Raw genomic sequence first — 16,306 nt, forward strand, 5'->3', positions numbered from 1 at the left:
TATATATCTCTTCCATTGTACTTGCAATATTATAAGTAATCTGTATATGGCTGTTTCTCACAAGAGTTTGAAAGTTCCTCAAGTGTGGGGACCATGTCTTATTCATCGTAGTAACCCCAATCCCTGACATAGTGTATGGTACATAGTTGGCACTCAATGCTCATCTGTTCAATCAATATTAACTGAGCACTTACCTTATGTCAGATGGCATAGAGAGTTGAATAAGATCGCTGGGATTCTTGCCCTGATGGTGCTTATCTACAAAGCCTGACAATGAGAGGGTAAATGGAAGGAGTGAATATTTCCATGTTCAAGGGCTGTAGATGTTGCCCTGTAAGGCTCTTCTTACTTCTTGAAAGAGGTAAAAGTCTTTGGTGGAAAACTTGTCTTTGTCTTACCAGTAAGTGTATCCACAGAGGCCCAAGGCTTCCCCCTAGGACAGAAAGCTTTGTGTTTGGAGGGTCAGCAGGAAGCGGTTGGGGTGGATGGCCTGGCAGGGACCTGAGAACAAAGAGGGCTGCTTTGTCAGTCTTAAGTGGAATTTGTCTATACAATATTTTGCCTAAGGTTTCTCTATTCTTGGTAGTGCCAGATTCAGTCCCCTCATCAATCTTATTTACAAAATGTCTACTATTCATTTACATCTCTTCCTCTCAAGAATCCCATGATGTGAATTTCTAGCTAAATCTAATGTTTCTGTTTTCACTCTCTGAAGACTGTCCTGTTACATTTTTATCCCAGAAGCTTAGAAAATAAAGCCTGCCATCAAAATAATTGTTGCTAGCTATTTATCATCTAACCCTAAGTGGCCCTGAAATTTTTCTAAAAAGAATTTGAATAGGAAACTAAAGTTGTCTTAAATTTATAAAATAAAATAATGAAGGCAGAAGATTGACTTACCATTAAATAGGGAATTTTGCATTTGTCACAATTCAGTGATGACAGACATCTCAACCCCTAAAAAAATGCAGTTTTAAAACAGAAATTACTAAAATCTGTAGAGCATTTTATTTTATTTTTAATTTTTTTTATTTTTTTATTTTTTTTTTGCTTTTTAGGGCCGTACCCGTGGCATATGAAGGTTCCCAGGCTAGGGGTCTTTTAATCGGAGCTACAGCTGCCGGCCTATACACGGCCACAGCCAAGCCAGATCTGAGCCGCGTCTGTGACCTACACCACAGCTCAGGGCAACGCCAGATCCTTAACCCACTGAGTGAGGCCAGGGATCAAACCCACAACCTCATGGTTCCTAGTCGGATTTGCTTCCACTGTGCCACAACAGGAACTCCCTGTAGAGCATTTTACAAATTATTCTTGCTTCTCAAAACCAACCCATAAATGAGATTAGAGTAGTATTTACTGTGTGACAAATGATGAAATTTTAGGGGACTTTTTTCTTTTTTTTCCAATTTTATTTTATAAAAAATTTCTTGTAAAGTTGAAAAAGAGTAGAGTGGATACTAGATGCCCACCACTTACACTGAACCATTGTTTTGCTAACTTGGCTTTATTTATACATGTATAAAAATATTTCTCTCTTGTTGAACCATTTGAAAATAAGTTGCAGACATCATAAATTTTATCCTTAAGTATTTCAGAATTTGCCAGTTAAAAACAATGACATTTTTCTTTTATAGCCATTATATCATTTTTACCCTAAGAATATGAGAAATTATTCCCTATTATTGTCTAATATTTAGACCATGTCTAAATTTCAATTGTTTCATAAAAGGTCTTTTGGGTTTTTTTTTTATTAAGATACAATTCACATACCATAAAATTAATCTTTTCAAAGTGTGCATTTTAATGGTATTGGTATAAACCACTATGACTACATAATTCTAGAATATTTCGTTCCCTCGAGGAAATCCTTTACCTATTAGCAGTCACTCCTCATTCTCTCCTCCCTCCAGCCTTGCCAACCATTAATCTAATTTCTGTCTCTATGGATTTGCCTATTCTGGACATTTCACACGAATGGAATCATACAATATGTGGCCTTTATGTCTGTCTTCTTTCACTTAGCACAATGCTTTCAAGGTTTATCCATGTCGTAGAATGTATCAGCACTCCGTTTCTTTTCACAGCTGAATAACTCATAAAAAAAATAAAACTCCCATTGTGTAGATATACATCTTATTTATCCATTCTTCAGTTGACTGGATATTTGGGTTGGTTCTGCTTTTTGGCTTTTATGAATATTGTTGCTATGAACACTAATGTACAATTTTTTTGTCTTTTTTTTATTTTCTAGGGCCGCACCTGCAGCATATGGAGGTTCCCAGGCTAGGGGTCTAATCAGAGCTGTAGCTGCGGGCCTGTGCCAGAGCCACAGCAACACGGGACCTGAGCTGCATCTGCAACCTACACCACAGCTCATGGCAACGCCGGATCCTTAACCCACTGAATGAGGCCAGGGATCAAACCCGCAACCTCATGGTTCCTAGTCAGATTCTTTAACCACTGAGCCATCAGGGGAACTCCTAATGAACAAATGTTTGTGTGGACATGTTTTTCAACTCCCTCGAGTCTATATCCAGGAATGTGATTGCTGGGACATATAGTAACTCTGTTTAATATTCTGAGGGACTTCCAAACTGTTTTCCAAAGTAGCTGAACCATTTCACACACCCACTTGCAATACATGAGGGTTCCGTTTTTCTGCATCTTCACCACTTGTGATTGTCCATCTTTTTGACTGTGGCCATCCTAACATGTGTGAAGTAGTATCTATTGTGGTTTTGATGTGCATTTACCTAATGACAATGACTGAGAAATTTTCAACATAGTTATTGACCATTTATATAGATTCTTGGAACACTGTCTATTCAAATTCTTTGCACATTTTAAAATAGGTTGTCTTTTGTTGTTGAGTTGTAAATATTCCTTATATTCTAGATATCAAACCCTTAGCAGATATATGATTTTCAAATATCTTCTCCCATTTTATGAGTTGTATTTTCACTTTCTTGATGCTATCCTTTGAAGCACAAAGGTTTTCCTCTTTGATAAAGATCAATCACCCTACTTTTTTCTTTTGTTACTTGTTTTTTGGTGTTATTTCTAAGAAATAATTGCCCAATCCAAGGTCACAAAGATTTACCTCTAAGTTTTCTTCTAAGAGTTTCATAGTTTTCACTCTTACTTTTAGATTTACAACTAATTTTGAATTAAAATTTGCATCTGGTGTGAAGTAGGGGGTCTAACTTCATTTTTTTTTAATTTTATTTTATGGCTGTACCTGCAGCATATGGAAGCTCCTGGGCTAGGGACTCAATCTGAGCCATGTCTTCAGCAAAACCAGATCCTTTAACCCACTGCACTGGACCAGGGATCAAACCTGCACCTCTGCAGGGAACTGAGCTGCTGCAGTTAGATTCTTAACCACTGTGCCATGGTAGGAATTCCATAAGATTACATAACTTAGAAACTGCACCTTTTTTTTTTTTTTCTTTTACAGCCACACCTGAGGTACATGGTAGTTCCCAGGCCAGAGACAGAATCCAAGACACAGCTGTGATCTACAACACAGCCACAGCAACACCAGATGCTTAACCTACTATGCCGTGGTGGGAACTTCATTTTTTTTTTCTTTCCATTTTTGGGCACACCTGTGGCATGCAGAAATTCCCAGGCCAGGATGGAACCCTCACCATGAGCAATGACCAACCACAGCAGTGACAATGCCAGCTCCTTAACCCCCCTGAACCACCAGGGAACGCCTGGCTTCATTTTTTTAATACATGGATATCCAGTTGTCCCAGCATTATTTGTTGAAATGATGATTCTTCCCCAGTGAATTCTAACCATTGTCAAAAATTAAGTAACTGTAAATGTATGGATTTATTTTGGGACTCTCAATTCTATTCCATTGCTCTATATGTCTGCAAGTATGCTAATTTTAAACTAATCTTGATTATAGCTTTGTAGTAAGTTTTGAAATTGTTAAGTGTGTGTCCTCCAACTTTGCTCTCTTTTTTCAAGAGTGTTTTCGCTATTCTGGATTCCCTGTATTTCCATATGAATTTTAATATCAGCTTGCCAATTTCTGCAAAAAAGACAACCAGGATTTTGATAAAGGTTTTGTTTAATATTTTTAAAACTTACAAAGAGTGACTTGAAGTGACAGTCAATAAGCTTTTCTAAGCAAAGAAGTTTTTCAAGGACAATCACTTTTAACTATTTTGTTTCAAAGGACTAAATGTGGGGTATTTATTCTCATTTTTAAATAACTTCATTCATTTTGCAAAAAATTACATTAAATACATGCAAAACTGAATTTCAAAGAGTGTTCATGAATAAAGATGTGTGCTGCCAAGTAATCTACAGCACTCTTACCAAGAACTAGTGCTCTTTAATCAGCAATTTTTTTAAAAAGATAATTTTGCAAGGGATTTTTTTTTCTTTTGAAGAAATCTGATTGCTAGTTCTTAGAGTACTACAGAGCTCCAACAACTAAGTGAGAAACAGACTGAAAGATGAATTTTCAGCGAATGAAAATTCAAAAAGCAACAACCACACTTCAATTGTTGGTATAAGATCCTAAAATGCATCTTTATAGAAGACTGATTGCCTAGGATTTCAGTTAGGAACACTGTCAAGGAAAATGATTTTTAAATGCTTCCCCTTATAGGTTCTGTGACAGACCCTTGCAGTTGAGTTTTTCACTGATCTTTCTCTTCCTCAGTATCTCTTCATCACTCATCCCATCTCCTCTTCACTGTGTGCTTTCTTTTGGGGGGGAATTTCACGTTTAGATTTTTTTAAAAGTATGCTAAAAATAAAGTTAAAATACATTATTACTTAAATAATTTATTTTCTTGCATCCAGCTCACTCTTAACCCATTTTACACCAAGTTCTTGGTTATGTCCTGAAAAAGCAGCAGGGACCTGGCTGGAGAGTATATGACTTAGGTGAGTAGGCATGTAAATAACAAGATAGAGCGCTGGCCACACTCCACTGACTCTACAAGACAGACGTAGGTGTAACATGTCCTAATGATATTAATGTCCTGGAACGTCTAAGACAAATTCATCTTCAATAGGACTTAAAAGTGATTAAACAAGTTAAATGTTTCCTCTATGGCAAATACTACGTAATAGAAGAAATCATACTCAATATATACATCATAAGTGTTGCCAGTCCACAAAATCTCTTATAAAATAGTTACTTTGTGGATTATATGAAGCAAATTTTAATGTCAAAGAGATAATTTTCAATCACTCAGTTTGCATCTGGGTCACCTAGCCTCCTCTTCTGTCAGAAAATCTATGTTCAGAGAAGGAAATGTGTCTTAACAGTTAAATAGTAAATGTACATAGTGCGGTAAATCTAGCAAGAAAACTCAAGTAGTGTTTTCCAAAACAAATACAAGCGATATTTTACTTATCTAATATATTTAACCCTTTGATCCAGTAGCCTCCATGTATTAGCCTACTTTACCAGAAGTTGAACATATGAAGGTTTAATATGTTTGGGCTTCAAAAGGTAATGTGTTAAGAAGTTCCTGTTGCAGCTCAGGTGGTTAAGAACTCAATTAGTAATGATGATGCGGGTTCGACCCCTGGCCTCACTCATTGGGTTAAGGATCTGGCGCTGCCACAAGCTGCAACATAGGTGCTGTAACTATGGCAGAGGCCAGAAGCTGCAGCTCCAATTCAGCCCCTAGCCTGGGAACTTCCATATGCCCCAGTTGTGGCCCTCAAAAAAAAAAAAAAAAAAAGACAGAAATAAAAAAAGGTGCTGTTACGTCAAATGCCAACTCATAAGCTGATACATTCACCCTCACTAGTTTTACTGAAAGCTTTAACTGATATGTGCAGTTTCTGAGAATGTCTTTGTTTAGTGTGGTTTGAAACAACTCAATCTTGGTCTCTCCTTGCTTCAAAATCCTTACAGAAAATTATTATAATAAAGTACAGTTTTCCAAAGAATTGGGCTTATAATGCTTCCATATTTTTAACTTATAATTTGGTATTATTAAAGAATGTACTCTATGATAGTAGCTTTGAAACTTTTTTGACTTCGACATATATAAAAATATATTTTACATTATAATTCAGTATACACACAGAAGTGTGTGTGCACATATGTGTATGTGTGTGAAACAAAAGATACTCCATGAAGCAATACTTACCCTTACTACATGCAATGCATTTTGGCATTTTTCATTCTATTTCTTTAACTTTGTAAAAATGCTGAGAAATCCACACAACTGATTTTAGAATTCAGTGATGGATCTTAACCTGCAGTGTGATGAACCGTTTAGAGAAGGACAGCCTTACCACATCAGAGTAATCCAAGAATCAGACCTCAGTTTGATTACCTGATAATCTCAGCTTTCACTCAGGTGCTACCCCACTCTGAGAAACAGAGAAGGCTTATATTCTTTCCTGTTTTCTTTCTTCTGTAATAGTCTCAGATGCCACATACTGCAGGCAAATAAAAAACATGCCAAAAGATAAGATTGAGAAGCCATGTAGCATCAGTCACAGGCTTAAAAAAACAAAAAACAAAAAAAAACCCCAAAACAACAACAAAAAACTCTCATCTTGAACGTAAAAATCTATAAAATTGGTAATTATGCCATCAGCAATCAAGATAAGGGCAAATATTGAAGGAGAAATAGTCCCACAAAAGCAAAATACATATAACAATCTGCCTCCCTCTAGACTCATTTTTTTTTTATCCTCTGTCCTTCCTAATGTCAAATTTTTGGCTCAGTGGGTGGAATGCGGTTGCCTTCTTTGCCCTAATGTCTGCTTTCCTTCCCAGAAAGTTGCTTTTTTCATAGACACATGGCAGCCTTCCAGGCACTCTCCTCATCCTTCTCTAGCCCTCTCTGAATAATGGAAGCTCTTTTATTCATTCCAGGGCACTAGCTCTCACCTGACTCCTCACCACTAATCACTCACTCATTGCCCAAGGATTCCCAGTAAAATCTGGAGCATTCATCAAACAAAGGTACATGATTACATAGCCAACCGAGATAAGAACAACACAAAAGACGCGTTTAAGATTTTTTTAAAATTTCATTACAGACAACATTGTAGTCTACTGAGTAGATATAAGTTGCTGTCCCTACCCAGCATAAGATAAAGACTTTGTTTCATTTGCACAGGAATTAGGTGGTATAATTGAGCCACAGGGATTCCCTGCCCCAGCCCTGGCAAGAGAAAATTCCTTTTAGTGATCTTGGCTGTTTAACTATACATATCACCTTGCTAGTGAGGCTGTGTCACTTTTAACCTTCCATCTCATCACTTGTGGTTATTGTTAATTATTTTTACTTCTCCCACAATGACTCTTTTCCTGTTACTCACATGACCAAACTAAATACAAATTAAATTTGTAACCTAGAGGTGAGTAGAACCAGTTCATCAGCTTTCTGTCCAAAAACATTGTTTTGGCATCTGCTATGTCATCTTTTTGAAAGTCATGTTTTATTATATCATCCCATCTAAAAAAAAAAAAAGGATGACTAATTAACATTTAATATCAGGTGACAAAGCTCAACAGAGCAATAACCTGCTTAACTCTTTATTGTTTTCCCCTGGTTTTAACTAATAGATATCTATATAAAATTTTTTTCCCAATATAATATAAAGGTATAAAGATAAAAGTGAAAATCAACCATCATTCTACCACCTAGAATAACCACTGAAAACACTTTGGTACATATCCATGGATATATTATACCCATAGATATGTCATACACACATTAATACAAAATTTTAGAAAATCTCAAAAGCAGTTGCCTTTGGGTGGTTGGACTAGGTATAATTATTTTCTACTTCTTTACATCTTTCTCGGCTTTCCACAGTTTAAAATAATGTCCATGCACTGGTTGCAAGTCATAATAAAAGAAAGTAAAAAACTGGAAAGACTAAGCAAGGAGCCACCGCGAGGAGAGAGGAGAGAGGTCATGTGGGCCGGATGGAGGTTGGGGCAGGCAGGGCATGGGCATGGGAAAGGCGTGCAGGTGGGACTGGGGCAGGGTCTGCAGAGGAAGGAAGCACCAGCTAATCACCCCTAGTTCTCAGTTCCTGCTGTTGTTCTCAGAACTTTCACACTTGGGCACCTTTACAGTCACTTTCACATGTTTATATTTCCCAGGACTTTACTAAGAGCGGATAAAAAGAAAATTACCTAAATCTTTTGCCAATGTCAAGAAGTGAGGAATAATTTATATGTTTTTCCTTCACTTCTGCCATTTGGATCACTATGAAAAACCTAGCTCATAGATAGGATGTAGCTGGCAGGAAAGATGTGATGATTATGCATGCTCCCTCCATCATGCATGGAGAGGAGGAAGTGCACACATCTCTGCAGGGCTCAGACTGACTCCCCAAAGGCCACTATTTCAGTGCAACTCTGTTAAATTACAATCCTTCGCCAATCCCTGGAAACTCCCTTCTTTCCCTAATGAAGCATTCATCACCCTTTCCACACTGAATCCACAGCCCGCTCCCCCTCCTGCACCTTCATAATCTCAGCCCCATCCATCTCTTCCCTTTGTTTTACTTTAGGAGGGAGGCTTGTTATATATTGCTTGCATAATGCTTTAATCATGTATATGGGTTGCTTTACAGCTCCCTGAATGCCTTGGCAAGGACTCTATATAAATAAAATTATTATTATTAAAGTCAATTAATCAGAGACACAATTCACTTTTCAGTGCCTGACATCCTAAAAGCTTACTGATGCAGAAAAGACTTTTTGTTCGCCTCCAGTGTAACAGTATTTTGGGGAATCGATAATATAGAACATGGGACTATAGAGGTTCCTTAATTAGACTCCACTTGGTACATACATATGGATGCATTTCTTTTTGTTGACCTGTTAAGGATCAGTGATTGATCAGCAGTAAAATAAGATGTGCTACTGAGTAATTATGTTTAGGAAGTGCTGGTGAGGCTTGTCATATAATTTGCAAGCTATTTTAATTCATACTCAGCAGAAGAAGGGATAAGCAGCTCCTTGAATAATTAGAATCTCTCACCCACCTCTATTTCTTTTGATAGATTCTGTCTGGAGTAGCTAATTATTTGATTTTTCTTTTGTAATTTTAGTAAACTTTTAATTAAAGCATACACAACATCTATACAGAAAAGTGCACAAATCATAAATGACAGCTCAACAAATTTTGTCCATTTTTTGTGCAATGGAAATACAAAAAAGTACTACGCAGCTGACTATGGGAAGTGGCCTCAGCTCCACCAGGAGCTACAATGCCAACCATCAAATACACCACCACCTCATCCTCCAGCCAGAAGAGCTACAAGCACTAAAGCCTTGCCTTCGGCTCAATTCCACAATGTCTCAAGATCCCTCTCAGCTGTACTGCCCTCTCCTCCAGTGGCTTCCTCTTTACTGTGTCCTCCTTTTCTTATTCCTTGAGTTAGAACTGCAGTTGCTGGGAGTTGCTGTGGTGCCGCAGTGGAAATGAATCCGACTAGTATCCATGAGGATGCAGGTTTGATCCCTGGCCTCGTTCAGGAGGTTAAGGATCCAGCATTGCTATGAGCCGTGGTGTAGGTCACAGATGTGGGTTGGATGCCATACTGTTGTGGCTGTGGTGTAGGTCAGCAACTGCAGCTTCAATTTGACCCCTAGCCTGGGAACTTCCATATGCCATGGGCACAGCCCTAAAAAAAAAAACAAAAAAAGAACTGAAGTTGCTGAGTGCTTGCATCGCCTCTCTTCCAATACCAGCTCCACCTGAACTTCCACTGCTCACCATCAGAACCTACTCCAATGAGTCCCACTTCACAACAGGGCAACCCTTGTTGGGTCTCCCCTTGCTGGGTCTCCCCTTGCAGTGATCATGAAAGAACAAATGACTAGTTCTGTAATGCACAGGGTCTGTGTCCCTCTGATGCTTGCTCTGCTCTTTATTTACTTGTAATTGCTAAATAAAACAGATGTATATCTTTTATATAGTTTTTAAAGCACTACCCAGCTCAAGTGACAGAACAGCATTACTCCCTAAAGGCCCCCTCACACCACCTCCCAATATTACCCTCATTCAAAAGTAATCCTGACTCCTTTCCCAGATCAGTTTTGCTGTACTGGGACTTTCTCTACATGTAATCATGCAGGATGTATTCCGTATCTCTCCAGTGATTTGGTTTTATGGTACTTAGGTTTTTTATTTTTTAAGTCCCTGTGAAGAGGCAGAAATCATATTAAGGGCAGGGACTATAAAGGCCTATTAGAGACAGTTTTTGCTCTTGACAACTTTTCAGTTCTGGGCAGTTGAGGGAGACAGACTGAACACAGATGGAGGTGGGTAACCATCAGCGGCTCTGTGAAGGAAGACAGTGGGTCTCCAAGCAGATGGGGTTCAATCTCACCAGAGTGCAGTAGGTAGGTTAAAAAAACTTCCAAGACGTTTGTCTTCCTTTCTACAGCCATACCTGTGGCATATGGAATTTCCCAGGCCAGGGGCTGAATCAGAGCTATAGCCTTAATCCAGGGAGTGAGGCCAGGGATTGAACCTGTATGCTCACAGAGACAATGTTGGTCCTTAACCCACTGAGCCACAATGGGAACTCCCCAGACATCTATCTTCATACCTATTATAAATTTTAAATTTCCCTAGGGACCTGAAGACAGAGTAGGAAGGCACAGTAGTGTTGTTTGGACAAGTTATTCTGGAGGCCCTTCCTGGTGGTTTTTGGGCGGGGTCCTGCCTTTGCGGCTCATTCCATTCCTCCTCTCCTTCCTAGTTTTTCCATCTCTGTCCTCCTTTACTTTCCAGGTCTCTCAACTCTCCTTCTCTCCTCTTTCTCGGTTTCCCTTCCATCAGGATCAGGAGGTTCTCTTCCTACATCTGCTCTAGATCCTTCTCTCTTGACTGACCCTTGTTTCCAGGTGAGGGAAGGCAAAAGATGGAAGCCTCAGTGCTCTTGATGCCCACACGCTGTGCTCCCTCACCTTCCCGCATTTAATTCTTTAGGGTTAGTGGGCTCAAGGCACTGCTGGTCGCTGAGGAATGAGCAGGTGGAAAGTAAAGTAAAGGGAAGGATGGGTGTGGGTGGAGGATGAACAGATCCAGTTCAATCCATTCTTTCTGGTTTCCCACTTTGACTCCTGTGGTCAATTGAATTGAATTTGGCTGGCCTGCTATTTATTGTGCACCTTGTACCATCACCAAGCACTATTCAATTTGGGGTGCTGAGGTGGAACAGTTTTGTTTGAGTTTTGTTTTGGCTCCCGCAAGTCCATCTTTCTCTCTGAAAATCCAAAAGATAGTTTATGGCCATTGCTCGTCTATTGAGGGGATGCTGCTCTTGTGTCTCCTGCCAGAGGGATGCTCCCTGTTCTGTGTCAGTAGGAAACCATTTAAAACAACAGAAAGGGACTTGGACCTCCTGCTTCATCATTATGCCAAGAATCACCAGCCTCTATTTCCTTTTCATCTGATTCCGACAGGGTGGTTTTTGTATTTTGCCCACTGGCTGCCTAAATTGGAAACTTGGCTAAAAATGAATTGGCTGACATTCAATCCAAACAAGAGAAGTGCTCAGGGTTGGTAAACTATAGAAATTGGAAGAGATACCCTGGTCCCTCTTTACATAGGATTTTCCACAAGGAGATGTTGGAGTGTCAGAGGAAGGAAAGTGACTACCCTTTGGCAAGGGTTAGGGTGTGTTAAGAGAGAGAGTAGCGGGTGATGGACATCAAAAGGCTTTGGATCCAACCATCTGAGTGACTGCATCAACTAACTGGGTGACCTTTGGCAAGTTGCTTAAACTCAAAGCCTGTTCTCCAGTCTGCTGCTTGGGATGCCAATGCAAGCCTCAGAGGTGATGGGCTGCAGTCAGGATTATGCATGTGCAGGGCTTCCACAGGGTCTGGCACAATTCCCCTGGTGAGTTGTGTCTTTATCTCTTCTGACTGGGATTCTATTTTTAAAACCAGACAATGCTGATGTCAGAGTCCTAGGCTAAACAGGCAGATTTTTGAAGGAGCTAGATTTCAGGTCCAAAGGATGTTTTATTTCAAAAGGGACATGGCTGAAACTCCAAAAATGTAGCTCTTCAGTTTGCATGCCTGATGAACAGATCTTACATAATGCCAAACGTCTATTAGTTCCATCACCTCCACAACAGATAATGTGTGAGGATCTTCTGTCCTCCTAAAGAACTATCTCCTTGTGCTTCGTCGAGCTGGGAATTTCATTAAAATTTGGAAATAACCGATAGAGCAGCTTAAACTCTCATTGGTAGGTAAAACCCAATGAATAAGAATCATTATCATATAGACACTGATAGAGATATTTAACAGGTGGCAAAGAATGATAGCTTGCTGGGGTTGTTATTGTCTCAAAGAATGTATGGGAGAATTACATGCATGTATCTTGTATGTAAACGAAGTATTCTTTTTATGCCATAAAATATATTTATAGCCTATCTCGTACCTGAAATTATGTCTTATGCTAGAGTCAGAGATGGGAAAAGACACAGACCTATTCCAAAGGAGGCCACAATCCAGTGTTTGAATTCAGGGCTCATCTGTGTAGTTTTTACAAAAAGAGAGAAAAATTTCATTGAGGAAACACATCTCTGAAGTTATAATGGTAAAAAATAAGATTTGAGACCAAAACAATTGATTCCTTTTTTTCTTCTTATATGCTTGTATGCTTGTCCCCCATAGGTCAGGACACCTTGTTAGCTCTACCATAAAAATATAACGAGATGTCATCTACTTCTCATCACCTTTCCTGTTACCACCCTAGACCAAGCCATAATCATATCTCATTGGGAATAGCCTACTAACCGGAACCCCATCACACTCTATTCTAAACAAAGGGGACTGAGTGGCCCTTGTAAAGCATGACACCCCTATATACTCCTTGGCTCTATGCTTTGTGGTTTCCTATTTCACTTAGAGTAAAAGCCAAAGTTGTCCTAAGAGACCCAGCTTCCCATTCCTTCTCCAACCTCATCTCCAATCACCTCCCCTGGAGTACTCTGCTCCAGTCCACTGACCTCCTTGCTGCTCCCTCACCCATCCTCCCAGCTACCCTACCCCAGGGTCTTTGCACTAGCTCTCCCTCAGCCTGGAGCATTCTTCCTGCATTAAGTGAAACGACTATGCCTTAGCATTTTCAAATTTTTACATAAACATCACTTTCTCAATGAGGCTTACACTTACCACAATATTGTATATTCTAAATGTGCTCACATGCCCTCTCTCTCTCACACACACACACACACCGCCCCCAACTCTGGCACTCTGTTACTCCTAACTTTCTAGCTTGCATTTCTAACACTGACTTACTGTTCCACATTTGTATAAGCTATTTATTATATTTGTTTATTCTTTACCTCCTTCACCAAGCTGTAAATTCGGTTTATGTTATCTTGTTCACTAGTGTATCCTAAATACTTGGATCATTTAACAATACATGTTTGTTAAATGAATGGATTTATTACATAAGCAGAGTAGGAAGATACCTTTGAAATAAAAAATGAACACTCCCATTTGATGCCTCAGACTTTTCAGGAATTGTGCATCTAATACAGAAACTAAAAACAATCTGTACTTCTATGCTCTAAATGAAGTTCTGCTAAGAATCCACTCCTTGGCAATGGATTTATTTACATAGTTCAATTTGATTTCAACCAGTGTTTCTATATTATCTGCAGTGAGGGACCTTTTTTTTTTTTTAAAGAAAAAAACCCAATCCGCAGAGGACCAATAAACATTACAAAAAAAAGTATTACTTAGACATTAAAAAATAGACATTACAAAAAAAAGTATTACTTAGACATTTAAACATTACAAAAAAAAGTATTACTTAGACATTAAAAAATAGACATATAAGAATAATAAAGTTAATAAAAAATATAATGTATTATTATTAGTTCAATGGAAATAGTTACTCTGTCAAATTGCTATCAAAATCCTGAGCACTTGCTCTTAATTTCTATTCTTTTTTTTTTTTGTCTTTTTTAGGGCCCCCACCCATGGCATACAGAAGTTCCCAGGCAAAAGGTAGAATCAGAGCTGCAGCTGCTGGCCTACACTACAGCCACAACACCACCAGATCCCAGCTGCTTCTGCAACCTACACCACAGCTCACGGCAATGCTGGATCTCCAATCCACTGAGAGAGGCTGGGGTCAAACCCGCATCTTTTTTTTTCTTTTCTTTCTTTTTTTTTTTTTTTTTTTTTTTTTTTGTCTTTTTGCATTTTCTAGGGCCGCTCCTGCAGCATATGGAGGTTTCCAGGCTAGGGGTCTAATCAGAGCTATAGCCGCCGGCCTACGCCAGAGCCACAGCAACTCGGGACCTGAGCCGCGTCTGCGACCTACACCACAACTCACAGCAACGCCGGATCCTTAACCCACTGAGCGAGGTCAGAGACAGAACCCACAACCTCATGGTTCCTAGTTGGATTCACTAACCACTGAGCCACAACGGGAACTCCTCAAATCCGCATCCTCATGCATACTAGTCAGGTTCATTACTGCTGAACCACAACAGGAACTCCTTAATTTCTAATATTACCTTGTGGTGGGCAAGTAAGGACAGTTGGAGAAACATGCTTTGAAAAGCACCAGACTAGACTACTTCAGAGTTCACTCTGCACTCCCATCCTCCCTAGGCTCTCGAACGCCCTTCCCCTTGTACTCCTGGGTGAACAAGGTTGGCCTATGTGTTTTGCTAACTCTGTACACAATTTCTCTCTGGGGAAGGACTCCAGAGGCCTCCTATGAAATCTTTACACGTTCTAGTTTAAAAGAAGCCCAATGCGCTGAACTCTGAAACATAGGGATACAGCTCTATCTTTCCAAAGTCATTTATTCTTCTGTTGGGGAACAGCAAGGCCACTGTTTTTTCAGTTTATTTTATAGTTCATTATGCTGCTATTAAAAAACATATTTCTTAAAATGCAATATGTTTAGCACAGTGTGTACATTTGTATGGTACCTGAGAACTTCTAAAAATAAATCTAAAATTTCATCCATATGTAGGAATGTAGTAAACAATATATTTCACAGCAGTTAATAGTCTATTACCTGGATATGGTAAAAATAAGAATTTTATCTATTAAAAGAAGTGCAATCATTTTAATGCTGCTGAAAATGTTTGGGGGAGATGAAGATGAAATATAATTTGGAAAATAAAAAAGGCAGTAAACTCATATTTCCCTAAACATTTAAAAATCTGATACATGCAGCAAAGTTCACATTTCAGTGTGTAGCAATTTCTCCTTTTAACAATACCCTGATTGAGCTCTTGTAAACTTACCAGGCATTTGTTTTCAGTTTATATACAAGATTGCTCCATGGAGATACGTCCATAACATGAAGGCATCCAATATAGAAAATGACATGCAATGCCTTTATTCTTCCAGTTTAATTAATGCTGTGACAACCACTTGGCAGAGACTGCAGTGGAAAGGAGGCCTCTGCAGGGAACTGCAGGTTATAAGCAGTAAGGAAACTGTCAAACTCTTCCTGGGATCCAACATACCAAAACCTGAATCTTTTTTTGCAGCATCACTGGAGATAAATTCCAAGGAGAACAAGGAACATAAAAAATTGGGTTGTTCAGTCTAACAAAGAAGAAAGTTGATAATGATATAAGTTGTAATTTTTTACACATTTCAAATTTCTAGATAATGGTTTACCACCTTATAAAAAAATTCTGAAACTAATATAATAACATTACAATCAACTACACATCAATTTTAAAAATCCTAGTATCCATTCAAGCTATAAAAGTCCTCAATGCCCTGAACACTTTGCTTGAGAAATTCCAGTTTCTTTACTTCCTTCAAGGGGGATATTGAGTCCCAGCACAGAGCTGGGTACAGAGGTGAACACAACAAAGTCCAGGCTGCCATGAGTGAGCTGGAGGCAGAGAGTGCCTGAACCACCAGATACAGGATAGGTGAAGGAAGTGCGAGTGCCACTGCAGACAAGGGGTCAGGGAAGGCCTCTCTGATGTTTGAACTGAGACTAAAGGCAAAGTGCTGATGCAGGAGCCTGTTTGTTGAGAAACAGCAAGAGGCCATGGAGGTGGGAGAAGAGGAAGCAGGTCGAAAGTGGCTGGAGGTTAAGTGAGAGAATTAGCCAGAGGCCCACTGCTCTTACAGCCCCAAGAGGGTTCTTGAATCTACAAAACAAAAGCCTCTTTCATATAACAAATGTTTTCTAATGGCCCTTTTTACTCTCTTACAATAAAAATCTGTAAATAATATAACCTTCACTAGTAAATTAAAAAAATTAATATAATGCCCAACTCCAGGAAGAAGTAGAAGGCTTACAATAAAATACTTCTCTCTCAG

At 39.1% G+C, this 16,306-nt stretch overlaps 1 protein-coding gene across 18 annotated transcripts in view; it reads right to left on the bottom strand.

Annotated features, from left to right (window-relative positions):
* ORC5 (origin recognition complex subunit 5) overlaps nucleotides 1-16,306 on the bottom strand; it is a 1,223,002-nt gene that overhangs the window by 47,371 nt on the left and 1,159,325 nt on the right. For 3 of the 18 annotated variants that reach the window (XR_014816063.1, XR_014816060.1, XR_002335901.2), the window contains 5 exons: nucleotides 15,265-15,518; nucleotides 6,327-6,432; nucleotides 901-957; nucleotides 399-501; nucleotides 195-267 (listed from right to left, as the gene is read on the bottom strand). The gene's annotated coding sequence lies outside the window, so the exon portion shown is untranslated. Of the gene's footprint in view, nucleotides 1-194; nucleotides 268-398; nucleotides 502-900; nucleotides 958-6,326; nucleotides 6,433-7,323; nucleotides 7,461-12,425; nucleotides 12,520-15,264; nucleotides 15,572-16,306 lie in introns of those variants that run through there. The other 15 variants (XR_014816067.1, XR_014816070.1, XR_014816069.1 and 12 more) reach the window with 12 other exon arrangements.

This window comes from Sus scrofa, chromosome 9, assembly GCF_054392235.1.
Source record: "Sus scrofa isolate SSC_HxYL_T2T_F1_AM1 chromosome 9, Sscrofa_HxYL_maternal_Yorkshire_Landrace_v2.0, whole genome shotgun sequence".
Classification (NCBI taxonomy): Eukaryota; Metazoa; Chordata; class Mammalia; order Artiodactyla; family Suidae; genus Sus; species Sus scrofa.